General features: G+C 41.3%; 1 protein-coding gene across 9 annotated transcripts in view; it reads right to left on the minus strand.

Moving 5' to 3' along the window:
* The window catches only part of Raph1 (Ras association (RalGDS/AF-6) and pleckstrin homology domains 1), an 89,718-nt gene extending 78,466 nt beyond the window's left edge, over positions 1-11,252 (minus strand). For 2 of the 9 annotated variants that reach the window (XR_004768678.1, XM_027397016.2), the window contains exon 1: positions 10,980-11,252. The gene's annotated coding sequence lies outside the window, so the exon portion shown is untranslated. Of the gene's footprint in view, positions 1-7,342; positions 7,471-10,979 lie in introns of those variants that run through there. The other 7 variants (XM_035440975.1, XM_027397020.2, XM_027397019.2 and 4 more) reach the window with 5 other exon arrangements.
* Between the last annotated feature and the right edge of the window lie 4,380 nt (positions 11,253-15,632).

Raw genomic sequence — 15,632 nt, forward strand, 5'->3', positions numbered from 1 at the left:
CTTTGTAAGCTGGGAAGGGGAGGCACACAATTGACAAATATTTAAAACAAACAAACAACCCTAATAAATATCACCCTTCATGGTTGTTGTCAAGATGTCACTTCTTGGCTTCACTTACGGAGTCAAGAGAATTCCCATGAAAAGTCTACCAAGTTATTTTATTGATACTTAATGGCAACCAAGTGTGCCCAACTCTGGACTGCACTGTGCTGAAGGATAGCTATGAATGTGGGCCAACACTTACTTAAAATACTTTGAGAACTTTTGCAATTTTTTGTAAATCAACTGCACAGCTCAAGAGTGAACTTAGTACATGACAACACCAAGTCCTTCTATCAAAAGATTGGATGTTCTGGGTGAATGGCAAAAGATCCATAACAGTTAACACAATACTGAAGGAGCTGGATGAAATCAGACAACTGATAATATACACAACCTCAAGACCTCTATACAATACTACAGTAATCAAGACAGAGTATTGGCAAAAGAACAGTCAAGTGGACCAGTGAAACTGAATAGAGAGTCTAGAAATAGACTCACAGAATTATAGATAGCTGATCTTTGACAAAGGAAAAAAGATAATTCAGTGGGGAAAAACATTATTTTCAATACATTTTTTCTGGAACAAATGATCATTCATATGCAAAAATAAATAAACCTAGAGACAGACCTACACATTTCACAAAAATTAGATCACAGACATAAATATAAAAGGTAAAGAAAAAACCTCTATAACTCCTACAAGGTAATAGAAGAAAATCTAGATTATATTGGTTTTATTACTGATGAATAATTAAAAAGTTAAACTTCTTTATGAAAGACAATGTCAAAGCAATAAGCCTTCCAGAACAGAAAGCACAAGGTCTAAATGTATTCCTGGTGAATTCTAGCAAATATTTAGGAATGAAATGACTTCAATTCTCCATAAATTTCTTCCAGAAGAATGATCAGTGAAGTTAGGTGTGGTAGCCCACACCTGTAATCTAGTATTCAGGAGACTAAGGCAAAAGAATGGTGACTTGACTAGCCTGACTTACACAGGGACTATCTCAAAAACAAAAACAACCCCCTCCAATACCCCAAACAAACAAACAAAAAAAACCCTAACTTATAACTTCAGATTAAAAGGAAAAATTAATTCACCTTATGTTGTAATATTTTAAATCTGACATCTACTTCAATATATACACAAGTAAGAAAAAGGAGGGTTTAGGGCTGGATTGTTGGATCAGTAGTTAAGAGCACTTGTCCTTGTAAAGGACCCAGGTTCAATTCCCTGTACCCACATACTGGCTCACAGGTTCTGTAACTCTAGTCCTAAGGGATCCGACACCCTCTTCTGACCTCCATGGGTACCAGACAAGTATGTGGTACACATACATCCATTCAAGCAAAACACTCGTACACATAAAATAATAAAACAAATTATCCTTCCCCCAAACGAAGAGTTTTGTAAAAAATGTGTGCTGGGTGTGGGTGGGCACTCAGGAAGCAGCAGTAGACAGATCAATGTGAATTGAAGTTACTAGGTAGATCATACTGGCCAACCTGCTCCAGGCCAGCCAGAGCTACATAGTGGAACAGTGTCTAAAAAAGAAAGGTGTAAGAATATGCATTTGGCATTTTCAGAATAAGTAATTTCTATTCTAACATCAAAGTACTCAACAAATAACTATTTGAAACTAAAAGCCAACCAGACAAAACTAAAAGAAAGTAATTTTAACCTTTTAAAATAATCACAAGTATAGTCAATACTATATTTTTCTATTTTACCAAGAATTAAATATGCTCTCTCCCCCCAAAAAAAGCTTACAGAAAATAAAAATGGGCATGGGTTTGTTAGCCAAATAATTATCTCAATTATATACACAAATGTCACAATCCAGGAGTTAATATATTTTAGGTAATTCTCCAATCAGTACTACTACCAGAGCAGCTAACATTTCTTTACAGTAAACCCTTTTGCACCCTATTAATAAATATAAGCAATGCTTTTATTCAAAACTCTTCTGAAAGTTTTCATTTGTGGGGGCCACTGATATGGCTCAGTGGGTAAAGATAGTTGCTGCCAAGCTTCATCATTTGAATTCTATCTATGGAATCAACATAGGAAAAAACTGACTCCTCGAAGTTGTCCTCTGACCTGTATGCATTACACACATGCATACACACACGCATGCTCACACACAACTCCTTAAAAGTTTTAATTTGTGACTGAAACTGCTTTTTTTTTTTTTTTCCCGAGGCAGGGTTTCTCTGTGTAACAACCCTAGCTATCATGAACTAGCTCTGTAGATCAGGCTGGTCTCAAACTCACAGAGTCTGCCTGCCTCTGCCTCCAAAAGAGTGCTGGGATTAAAGGGGAGTGCCACTGCTGAAACTGCTTCTTGATCAACATTTACAATATAATTTTTCTAAGTAAAAAACACCAGAGAAAATATATTATATATATCTCCAGTTGACAAAAGTATGATAAATTGGGTTGGAAGGCTAGGGGAGAACATTCTAGTGGTAGATTTCTCATCATTTGGGAAACTATTGGAGAGCATGTATAACAGTGGGTCTCAAACTTCATAATACTGTGACCCTTTAACATGGTTCCTCATGTTGTGGTGCCCCCCCATAAAATTATTTCATTGCTACTTTATAATTTTGCTACTGTTATGAATTGTAATGTAAACATCTGATATGCAGGATATCTGATACGTGATCCCTGAGGGGGTTTGACTCACAGATTGAGAACTACTCACTGATCTGTGATGTTCCAGAGGTACCACTTTTAAATGTCTAACTTAGAGACAAGCACCAAGAAACATTAAATATCATCCTAACCCTCCTAAACCAGAGCTACATAGCAAGACTCCATCTCAAAAAAAAAAAAAAAAAAAAAAAAAAAAAAAAAAAAAAGATGAAAGAAAAGAAAAGAAAAAAGTCCACTGGTTTAAATCTTTGATCTATGCACATTTTGCAGGATGAGGTGGGAGGATTTTGAGTTCAAATCAGACTGCAGAGTAAGACACTGTCTAGAACCAACCAACCCACATTTTAAAACACCGAAGTACATAAATAAAAAAGTACAGAACAGAAACCTAAGTTTTTAAAATTTATCTTATTTTATGTATATGAGTGTTGCTTGAACATATGTCTGTTCACCACATGCATTCCTGTTGTCCATGGAGGTCAGAAGAGGGCACCCGATACCCCAGAACTGTAGTTATGGATGGTTGTGAGTCACCATGTGGATGCTGGGAAGCAAACTTGGGTCCTCTGCAAGAACAAGCGTTTCTAATCACTGAGCCATCATCTCTCCAACCCCAGAAACCTAAGAGTTCATCAACATGTGAGTGTATTAAAATATGCATTAGAATATAAATTACCTGGAGGAGGAGTTTATCAGACATCTCTTTAAACATAATTATTTGAGAAGAAAAATATAAATAACTGATTATTACTAGTGATAGGTAGTGTTTTTTACTTTCTATCATGTTTTATACTTTAATTTAAAAATACATTTATTTTTGAAAAGAAATCTAAAATGTAGAAAAGATAACACATAAATATGTTCAGGAAAGCAAAACAGTTTCAATAAAAGAAATAGAACTAAACTGTGCTCCCAATGAACTATGCAAACACAAACTCACATATAGGAGAATATAAACAGAAAATGTTAACTGTAGTCATCTCTGAGTAATAAGACTGTTTTGTTTTCTTCTTTGTACATTACTCTGTTCTAATATAAGAAAAAAGACAGCAAATCATAAAATGTAAACTAGTATGCTCCAATTAAACTCATAAAACTATTGTTTTTCAGATTCTAAAAAGCTTAAGGCCAGCAAAATGACTTAGTGCATAAAAGTATTTTCCACTGAGCCCAATGGTCTGAGCTAGTTCCCCAAACCTATATGGCAGAAGGAGAGAACTGACTCCCAAAGTACCCCATACACAAATAAATGAATTAATTTTAAAATTCTTAAAAAGATTATACCAAGTTAATTGTCCTAGTTAGGATTCTACTGCTGTGTAAAATACCATGACCCAAAAGCAACGTGGGGAGGAAAGGGTTTATTTCACCTTATGGAGAAAGGTTCCTCCCAACAAGAACTCAAGGAGTGAACCTGGAGGGAGGAACTGAAGCAGAAGCCTTGGAGGAATGCTGCTTACTGATTTGTCTGCCTAGCTTGTACTGTTTGCTTTCTTATACACCCAGGATCATGTGTCCAGGAGGACAGGCCCTCCCACATCAATCATTAATCAAGAAAATGTCCCACTGACTTGCCTATGCAATGTTCCTTTCCCTAGGTAACGTTGGATTATGTCAAGTTGACCAAAAAAGAAAAAAAAAGGAACCAAGGCATTACCATAGCCAGTTTAAATTAGTATCCAAAACCAAAACCACACAGCCAAAAGAATTTATACAGCTTTAAGCTTCTAATTTTAAATGTTTAGGCAACCACTGAGCTAAATCTCCAGCCCTGGGAATATCTTTAGTTTTACATTTCTGAAGACAGTTTAAGTCTCTATTTCTAGCACTGTGACATCAGAATAGATAATAGTCCCTTTTCTATGCATCAGATAAAGTCACTTGAAAAATCTTCATATGAAATCTTAATTTATATTGTAAAAGGAAATTATGTATAAAGGATGATTTGAGTGTAGGAAATGTCAGAAGTAGGGCTACACACAATGTTTATGTAACACTGTAATAAAATGTTACATATGAAAATTATAGAACACTACTGAGAATTAGGAACCTCAATAGACAGATGCACAATATCAATGTCTTAGAAAATGCAGCATTTTGTAAGTTCTCCCCAAACTAAACTAGGAAGTTGATACAATTACAAGTAATATCAAAAGAAAACTATTTTCTGAAAAACAGAAATTAACAAGATGGAGGTAGGAATGTAGCTCAGTGGTTCAACTCCCAGCATCACAAAAATAAATTATAAGTCAAACAAGGTGATTCTAAAATTCATGTGATTAAAAAAAATGACTTTGATTAGTCAAAACAATCATGAGATTGCTCTACCTGATTTCAAACCAATTATATTTAAAATAATTAATATTGGCAAAAGGAGAGGGAATTATTACATCACTGTAACAGATAGTCCATGAAACAATCAAATGATTTTTCAAAACAAGGAAGTCAAGGTAGGTAAAAAGGAAAGTGTTTTTAAAAAAACACTGAAACAATTAGACATAAAGAAGGAGCGCTTCAATTTCTACATTATACCATAATAAAAATTTAATTCAAATTGGATCATAGCCAGAAATACAAGAACTGAAGTTATAAAGCTCATACAAGAGAAAATATAGGAATATATCTTTTCAACTTTGAAATAGTAATTTTTTAGGACACAGAAATGCGATCATAAAAAGAAAAATTAACAATCTTGCTGGGCAGTGGTGGTAGATGCCTTTAATCCCAGCAGTTTAGAGGCAGAGGCAGGCAGATCTCTGTGAATTCGAGGCCAGTTTGGAATACAGAGTGAATTCCAGGACAGCCAGGACTTCCTGTCACCATGCTCTCTGCCATGATAATAATGGTATAAGCCTCTGAACTGCAAGCAATTAAATACTTGCTTTTTTAGGAGTTGCCTTGGTCATGGTTTCTTTTCACAACACTAGAACAGTGACTAAGTCAAAAGGTGTTGCTGGGACTGGGGTGTGGCTGTGATAGGCCTGACCTTGCTGTACGCTAAAGGAATATGGAGAACTTTGGAACTTTGGACTAGAAAAGTGACTGTATGCTTTAAGTGAAGGTTTAGTGGGCCATCCTAGTAGGAGCATGGAAAACAGTGCTGAGGGCGATTTGAACTGTGGAGGTCCATCGCATGACATTTTGGAAGGAAAGAGTATTAGTAAGTAGCCTAGAGAACATTCTTGTGATATTGTGGCAAAGACTTTTGTAGCTGCTTTTTATCTTTTTCTAAGAATCTGCCTGGAGCTAAATTGAAGAGTTTGAGATTAATGGCATTGTCAGGGATTTCCAGAAAGCTTAGTACTGATGGTGTCATGTGGTTATTAGTAGTCACTCTTTGGCAAATCCATAATGAAAAGAAACATGCTGGACAGAGAAAAATACAAAATGTACAGTTTGAGAAAAGAAGCATCAGTAAATGTAATGGAGCTAAGTCTAGTGTTCAAGGAAATAAAAAGTTGAAAGAAAAATCTGATGCTAAATGGAAAAAAAGGAGTGGTGACTTCAGGACAAGACCCTACTCAGGTAAGCTTCCAATTTATAAAAAAAGGAATTAAAGGAAAGCTTAAGCAGCAAATGAAACCATCAGCAATGGAAAGCTGATGCAAATATTATTCAAGAGTAGGCCAAGTTCCAGCTCCATCAAGCAACAGAACTTGGCAGCTTCACCTTCTGGTTCTGGCTTTAGAGGCAAGGATAGTTAGGGGTTGTAGAATCACCTTCCCTGGCTAAGTTGCTGAGGCCAGGAGTGTATCAGGGTTGTGCCTGCATGAAAGCCCAGAAAGGCCATTTCGTAAAGCTGTGAAGGTGAAGCCTGGATTGTGTCGGAGACCCCAAGATGTTGGAGATGCTAGAGCCTTGAGATACCTGCTAAGAAGAGCTGCAGATTGGATGTGGAGCCAGCCCAACAAAGAGAAGTGTATTGCAATCAACAAGGGAGATCTGAACAGTCCTTTGACCAAACATGGAGAACAGAATTTTGAGTTTCATTGCTGATTTTGAGTATTTCCTCACTATGCTCCCTTTTCTCCCTTATGGAATGGTAATGTATGTCCAGTGCCACTGAATGTTGGAAGTATGTGACCTTCATTTTAATTTTGTTTTACAGGGGGTTACAGACTGTCAAGAGTCTCAGAAGAAACTTTTAAACAGTGTTGAGACTGTGATAGACTATGGGGAGTTTTTAAGTTGGACTGAATGCATTTTTGCATTATGGTATGGCTATAAGCTTATGGAAGCCAGGAAGTACAATGTGATGGTTTGAAAAGGAAGGAGTGAACCCCTTATAGGCTCACATATTTTGAATGCTTAATCACTAGAAGTGAAACTCTCTAGAAGGATTAAGAGGTGTGGCTTTACTGGAGGAAATGTGTCACTGGGGGATGGGCTTTGAGGTTTTAAAAGTCCATGGCAGGCCCAGCATCTCTATGTCAGCTGCCTATGGATCAGGAAGTAGCTCTCAGCTACTTCTCTAGCACCATGTCCGCCTGTACACCACCATGCTCCCCACCCACTATGATGATAATGGAATAAGCCTCTGAAATTGTAAGCAAGCTCTTCGTCAAAATTAAATTACTCTTTTTGTTTTGTTTTGAGACAGTCTCATGAGGCATGCAGTCCTCAAACTCAGTATCCTCCTACCTGGGCCCTTGAAGGAGTATGCTACCAATCTTAGCTCCTCAAAATTCTTAAGCAAGCCCCCAGTTAAATGTTTTCTTTTGTAAGAGTTGCCTTGGCCATGGTATCTCTTCACAGCACTACAACAGTCCTGAAGACATAAGGCAAAAGAAGAAACACAATGAGCTACAAAAATATTATGATATGCTATCAGAACTTATTGTTAAATGTTCATTGTGGCTGTTAACAAGCAATGACTTAAACAGGGTAAGTAAAGCCCCATACAAATGTTTGATTTTGCTTATTTAATTGAACAGAGTGCACTAGCCATAGTAATATGTTATTGAGACAATTTCATATGAATAAACAGTACACAAAACTGAAGTTTTAAAAACTCTCCAGTCGGGGTGAGGGGAGGGGAGGGAGAGGGAGAAGGGACTTGAAATAAGCTTGTTCCCTAACTAGAACTTAAAAAAAAAAAAAACTCTCCAGTCTATTAGGTTTCCTATCAATTGTTCATTTAAAACTCACAAGTAAACACAGTGATAATATAGGAAGCTTGAGTCTGTAGGCCATTTGGATCTCTAATGAGTTAAGAAAATTTAAATAAACAAGCTGAAGTGATTAGCTTAAATCAGCCTGCACTATGCAGTGAGTTCTAGTCTAGCCTGGGCTATAATATAAGATTTTGGTTAAAAAGAAAAGTCCCAAAACAATAAAAACAACCTTTGCCATTTTAAGCATTAAGTAGTTAACTTTCAGTGGCATTAAATACATCCACATTGCCAGGCAGTGGTGGCTCATGCCTTTAATTCCAGCACTCTGGAGACAAAGGCAGGTGGATCTCTGTGAGTTCAAAGCCAGTCTGGTCTACAGAGCTAGTTACAGGACAGCAAGGGCTTCACAGAGAAACTCTGCCACCAGGAGGAAAAAATAAATAAATCATGTTATTGTGTAACTGTTACACTGTCCATTTCCAGAGCCTTTTCACAATCCAAACAGAAATACTACCTGTTAAACAGTAACTTCATATTTACCACTGCAGCTTCTGGTAGCAACTTTCTTACTTTGTCTCTATGCCTTTGACTACTCTGAGTACTTTCTACAAGTGTAGTCAGTAAGAAATAACATGAAAACCAGCAATCTACTCCAAGCTCCTCATTTAACAGGTAAAGAAATTAAGAACTCAATAGCTTACATATCATACTCCATGAATACTACTTTTACTAAAGAAACAGTTTGGGATAATACCAATGTTAGCATTCACAACTTCCAAACCAAAGCAAATGTGCACCTCACATTCTGTTGACCTTGTTTCTAGTACATTAAGCATCCATCCATCCATCCATCCATCCATCCATCTATCTATCTGGAGAGAGCCAAAACCCAGCAAAACCAAAACAAAAAACACAATTATCCTCAAAGATAATGGTTAAAGACACCTGGCCAGAAAACAAAGCATTGAAAACTATAAAAATATTCAAAAGATGCCTGGCACTCCACTACTGTCAGCCAGACACTAACTGTAATCATAGTGGGACCTGAAGAGTCTTGTCAGTTGGACTACTAAATAGAGCTAATACTCATCACAAAGAAACAGCTACACATAGTTCTTCATTAAAATCAAACAGAAGTGAGTAGCAATCCAAATACCACAAAACGTCTGCTAAAAAAATGAATTAAAAAAATCATTATGAAGCTTTGGAGACATTTTTGTACTTATTTCAACAGGGCTGCCTGTAACTGGTGTCTGGAAATCAGTTCACACCCACAAAAAGAAAAATAATAGATAATTTGAAGAGCAAATTCAACAAAGGCTTTTAAAGGGTATCCTTATTTTGCCACTTCTCCAAGGTTCTTCCTAGAGAATTCAGATTTTTGAGGGGAGGGGGCTGGTTTTGCAGACAGGGTCTCATTCTGTAATTCAGGCTGACTGCAATCCTCTTGCCTCAGCCTCCTGAGTGCAGAGACTACAGGCATGATCCACCATGTCTAGCTCCTGAGTCCAGCTCTTTTAGGATAATCACCACCTACATGTGGAATGTCTTCCTCTCCAACTCTACATTGTTGAAATCCCACCGGTCCTTTTGAAATCAAAATACATGATGTACATGTATGAAAATAAGATGAAACCCATTGTTATGTAAAATTAATATGTGCTAATAAAACATTATTTTTAAAAGAAATAGTATCCAAACTTTTAAAAGGCTCCGCCTATATACTGGCAGCTTCCATAGATCTCCCCCCGCCCCCGACCTCAATGTAGAATTAACCTTTCCTTCACTGCCTTATGCTATGTCTCTACAATGTACTGTTACCAATATTCACTTCTGACCCACCCTCTCATAATGTCACCACCCCACCCCCAGCAGTAGGAAAAGGGAATTGACATGTATTGAGCAACTCAGAGGCAAGGAGCTACCAATTTTACAAACATTATCTCATTCAGCCTTAACAACAGTCTGGAAAGGTAAACAGGTGGTGTATTGCTGTCTACCTGCAGGGAACTACTGCAGAGTCAATGGCTTGCTTATCCACTATCAAGTTGCTGGCCGATTCCAGCGTATGGAACGAACGTTGGTTTACGATGTTCCAATGCGCCACTCAATGTTGTGGGAAGTATTCGTTTTGTGTCTACCACTGTACCTGAGTAGGTTTCCACAATTTTTTTTTCTGGCTTCAATATTCTTACGAACACAATGTCACCGTTTAATAATCGAATCACGTCTCAACCCTAGCCCGCTACCTTTATACAGTTCCTGTACGGAGGACTTTACCTACTTGGGTGGCTCTCCACTTCTCCATGAGAAATGCTGCGGGTAGCATCCACCCCAAACTGTTCTTCCCACAGGATGTATGAAACGCAACACAGAGGAAACATGCGACTCCTGCATCATTTGCCAAAGCTCTTATTTCACACTAAGTCACATCTTTATGCCTACATAAGGATTAAGCCGTCTCCAGTTCACACAGTGGGGCCATTCTAAGACATTGTCTGAGTAGGAAAAAGGGTATCTTCCAGGCGGCTCGAAACGAAGGCATCCTACCGATACTAGTAGGCAGCCTCCTCCCTTTTCTGCCGTCCTCCACTGAACTGCAGTTTGGATTTCCGGCGGGAATGTACGCGGAAAGATGAGATGGGGCTAAAAAGCACTAGAGCAATTACTTTGCCGGCTTAATTAGAAGACACAGAAGGCGCCCCGCCTGTCTAAATCTCTGCATTGAACTCATCAGGGAAGACGGGCAGGGCATGGAAGCTAGAACAATCCCGCATCGAGCCGCCAGTTTCTGCGGCTACCCGCGGCCAGTCCCTTTGCACCCGCTCGCGGTCCCGGCCACCAGTGCCTAGCGCGGAGCAGAAGCCCCGCCGCACCTTCCCCGGCGCTCCCCCACCCACCCCCGGTCTCATTGTTTGCACCGTGCAGCCCCGAGGGGTGTAGGGGACAGCCCAGGCCCCGCCGACCCCTACCCACCGCAGGCCGCCTGGCTGGGCGCAGCCCAAACGCGGAGAGCCGGGCAGCGACCCCGCCCCGGACTGCAGCCGCTCGCACTCGCCCGACGGGCCATGCCAGGCGCGGGGAAAATGGAGGCGGCAGCGTCTCCGGGGCACCCGGGTCCTTCCTTTCCCTCGACCTCGAAGGCCAGGCGGTGGAGCACTCACCGTGGCAGCCCCTCGGCCCTCCCGGGGCCCCGCGCGAGGCAGCAGCCGCTCCGGTCGCCGCCGCCTCTCCAGGCGCGACGCTCCTCACCCGAACGCTGAGAGCGTCCGCAGCTCCCGCGGCGCGCGCTCCGTGACTGACTGACTGACCGACCGACCCACAGAGCGAGCGGGCGTCGGCGAGGACTGGGCGGGGCGGCCGCAGAGCCCCGCGGCGCGGATCACAGAGCCCGCGCGCCCGGCCCCGGCACACAGGGCGGGGCTGAGGGCCGTGCGCCCAAGGGCGGACCGACTGGCGCCCGCGCGCGCGCGCTGGCCGCCGCGCGCGCGCGGTCGCCGGCTCACTTCCGGCGCAGGGAGGCGGGCGCGGCGCGCCCCTCGCGGCCTGGCCAGCCGCCCCCCCACTCCCCGCCCACCACCACCACCACCACCACCGGCCGCCCTCAGGCGCCGGGCCGCACCCAGCCGCGGCCGGCCTCTGCGCCCCGCCTTTCCTGCGCGCGTCCCCGCGAGCCGCCTCCAGGAACCAGTGAATCAGAGAATGAATGAGCCGAAAGGAAAATCCCGCCGCGGTCCCGCCCTCCGTGGCCCTTCCCGGGAAGCCGGCCCCGTGGCTCCCGTCCGAGGGTCTTGGGCGACTGAGGGACGGCGAGCAGAGCGGTCCGGGGCTGTGCGCCTTTGCCTGCCGTTCACGTACTCAGTCTCCAGAAACCAGCCCCGGGCTGCCTCAGGCACCCACGGGCCATTGTTAAAATGTGGGAGCACTGCTTTAGGGAATCCCGTTTTAGCCCCAAAGTCTGCAGTTTCTGGCAATGTATGGGAAGCTTTAAGGGATAAGACATTCCACTTATCTGTACCTTTTCACGTCAAAGTCTGTCTTACCCTATCGAAATTGTTCGCAGTACGGGTGTTGGCGTCTTTTCTTAGCCCTGAGCTATATCCCCGAGTATTACACACAAATACTGATTTTAATGCAGGTTCGACTTAGGCAGGCTTAGGTTTCTTTCGATTTACGTCCTTATTATGACCTTCATGTAAAGTTGATCTTCGAAGGAAAGGAAAAATAGTACTAAATTGCCTTTCACTTGGCTATATACTTTGTTAGCATTTAAGGGATTGAACTACGATCTGGAATTGGCTTCGTTGAACGGTCAGCATTCTTTTTTCATGTCTTCCTGCCTGCTCTTTAATAGTTTCTGTATTTTGAATTTTCACCCCCCCCACACACACACGCAAATCACGTAATTCTGAAATTCTGGCTTTTTCTAAGGATGAGTGTTCATTTCTCTATGCTAGGACCAAGTCCTAGTTTGATTAATTGCATTCTACTTCCTGATAATCTTGAGAATTTCCAAGTGGTTGCAGTCTTTCTGTACAATCTTTTCCGACCTGGTGCGCAATCTGTTCCAAACTGGTATTTAGAACTGTACAATATAATTATTTGACTGTTTTACACTGGAGATACCTGTACTTTGGAAATACATGCAATTTGTATTTTAAGTTTAATAGGTACTTCAATAATCTGGTGTAAAATAACACCATCACCTAAACTAAACATGGTGGAGGTGACCAATTCCCATGACTTGTCTTCCTTGTTGAATTCGTCATTTATTACTTGTAATTATATCAGTATGCTATGTTTTTCCCTTGATGAATATCATACAGTTTATTCATCCTTATACCCTTGCAGTATTTACTGTGGACCTTTGTATGAATAACAAACACTTCAAAATTTTTAATCAATAATTCATACACCAGCCTGGTCTACAGAGTGAGTTCTAGGACAGCCGGAGCCACACAGTGAAATCCTATCTCAAAACAAAACAATTCATACAAATGTGTCTGTAACCTCTTCATTCCCTTGTGACTAGGTTTGTTGAGATAAAAACACCTAGATCCACAAACCTAATAAATAGCCTATTGTTGTCAAATGTTATTACTAGACTGGATGTGAACATTACAAGGAAGAGTCTCATTTGTACAGAAACCTTTGCAAAACAGGTTCTTGAGTGCTCTTTGGATAGCTCTTAGCCAGATCCTCCCTGAGTTTTTAGGTTGGTTAAAGCTAATCTTAGAAAACAGTCACTTTCCACCAGTGAGAAAAATAAGCAGGTTCTCATCAGTTTCATTAAGCCATGAAATAATCCATTCACCTAATTAGAGTCTATTGAATTCCAACTAAGCAGTAAGAATGCAAAGACAAGAAAGACTTGATGCATCCTGTCCTCAGAAGTCACAGGCTGCTGGATAAAGGAGGCAGGGAAGCCACTCATTTTCTGAGTCTATTCCCAAAACAGGAAAGTCTACCCAGTGGGGAAGATAAACTACATGTTTAATGACAGGGAGGAGCTAAACGGATAAGGAGGGAACAGTCATTCCAGACAACAGCAGGAACGTCTGTGCAGGTGTGTGAACTTTAATAGCAACATGCCCTTCCGAATAATTCCATTTCCTCCAGACAGATGCAAAGAAGGTTCGAATAGGTGGGTAATGGTAGAAGGGACCTCAGTGTGCTACACTAAGGAGTTTGAACTTCATAAAGAATAAACTCTTTGAAGTGTTTTAGTCTCCGTAACAACCATGTATATACCAGAGAAAACTGACTGAAGAATGAAAGCAAAAAGAGGATTTAGATAACTGGGCTACAGGTCACCACAGAGGCAGAGGGGGTGCAATGGGGAGGGTGCTTGGGTGAGAGAAATATTAAGGTGGGATCTGCAGACTTTCATGTAAATTTGCCTGGCAGACTGAAGGAGACAGAAACCTCTACAAAAGGCAAGCAAGCTTCTTCTGTCTGGGGAGACTGACTGTATGACACTGAGCCTCCATGAATAAGAATGCAGGAGGAGGAAGCTGGCTGAACACCTATACAGGAAAATATTACCATAGGAGGCTGGGAGCTCAGTCTGCAATGGGCTTGCTGAGCAAAGATGACGATCTTATTTCAAATGCCCAGCACCCATGTAAAAAACTGGGCTTGGGAGGTGGAGATGGGAGTACCCCCTGAGGCTTACTGGCCAGCTAATCTTGAGGAATGGAAAAGCCCCAGGTACAATTAGAGATCTTGTGGAGTGCCTGCACACACACACACACACACACACACGCGCGCACGCGCGCACGCACGCGCGCGCGCACGCAACAGTACCATAGATCTAGACACCTCAAAGGAGTCTTAGTCCATTAATCTGCAAAGTGTGTTCTTTAGGACAGTGGCTTCATGGGATTTTAGGAGATGTCATGGCTGTTCTTGGTTGCCAACTTGACAACTGGAATTCACTAAAATCCAATGACTGGGCACACCTCTGAGTGACTTTTAACCAAATCATTTCTAATCTGGATATTTGACGTGGGAGGACCCACCTTTAACCTGGACCACCCCGTCTGCTGGCAGCTGGTATTAAAAACATGGAAGAAGGAAGCTCTCTCTCTTTGCCTGCTTGCTCTCTTCTTTGCTAGCATGTATCCCCCCACACACACACACTGGCATTAAAACCTCCTTCTTTCAGGGTTCCAGCTGAGACATCCAGCCTCATGGATGGAACAACTACTGGATTCTTGGAACTTATGTTCATAAGCAGCCATTGTTGGACGAGCTGTACCACAGACTGTAAGACATTCTAATAAATCGTGTGTGTGTGTGTGTGTGTTGTGTGTGTGTGTGTGTGTGTGTGTGTGTGTGTAGAGAGAAGGACACACACACACACAACACACACACACACACACACACACACACACACACACACAGAGAGAGAGGGGGGGGGAGGAGAGATTTATTCTAGGCAGGATTTCCAAAGTAGTTTGAGTTACTTTAACCAAACAAGTGAAAGATGATAAGCAAAGTTCAATGGATTTCTCAACCAGAGAACTTTTGCAGTAATGTGCCCTGTGAAGTTCTCATACAGGTATTAGATACAGCATGTCCTGAGTATGTTCAACTATGAAGCCCTTTCTCTCGTGGAACAGATAATTAGACATGTGTTCCATTGATTACATTTTAGGAAATGATGACCATACTCAGATTTTATTTTATAGTTAGAAAATTGTTGCCCCAAACATGAAATAGCTCATTTAAAGTTAAACATCTGTTACTGGCAGGTACTTGACTAGAACCCCTGCCTTGATCCTGGTCACTTTCTCTTTCCTTTACATATTGCTCTATGGGATACAAATTTACCCCAAAACTTTCCACCAATCCTGGGGAGAAAGATGTAATAAAAGAATTATCGAATATTTCCATTGAAATAAGCTTCCAGATCAGTTATTTCCCAGAAAATTTCTGACACTATGAACTTTAGTTCTGGATTCAACTTCTCAGACATGATTCCAGTTCTCAGACCTAACAGCTAATGGTGAGAGGCTTTTCTTATCTTAAATTCATGGTCCTTATTCTCAGGGATGTTAGTACTTCTTATTCTTAGAAAAACAAGGCAACTTGCTCATTCCAAGGGACTTTTTGGGACTCTGGGGCAACTTTTGTCTCAGAAGTAACATCTGTACATGTTATATTTGACATTAGTCAACATCTTAATTTATGCTTCAGTAACAGATGGCATTCTGTGTAACTTTTAAATCCAGATCAAAGGCTATCACATATGAAACTAATAGGTCAATGAATGAGTGGTTAATTTGTTAATCCAATTATCAAAGATATTTCAG

This window comes from Cricetulus griseus, chromosome 2 (assembly GCF_003668045.3).
Source record: "Cricetulus griseus strain 17A/GY chromosome 2, alternate assembly CriGri-PICRH-1.0, whole genome shotgun sequence".
Taxonomy (NCBI): Eukaryota; Metazoa; Chordata; class Mammalia; order Rodentia; family Cricetidae; genus Cricetulus; species Cricetulus griseus.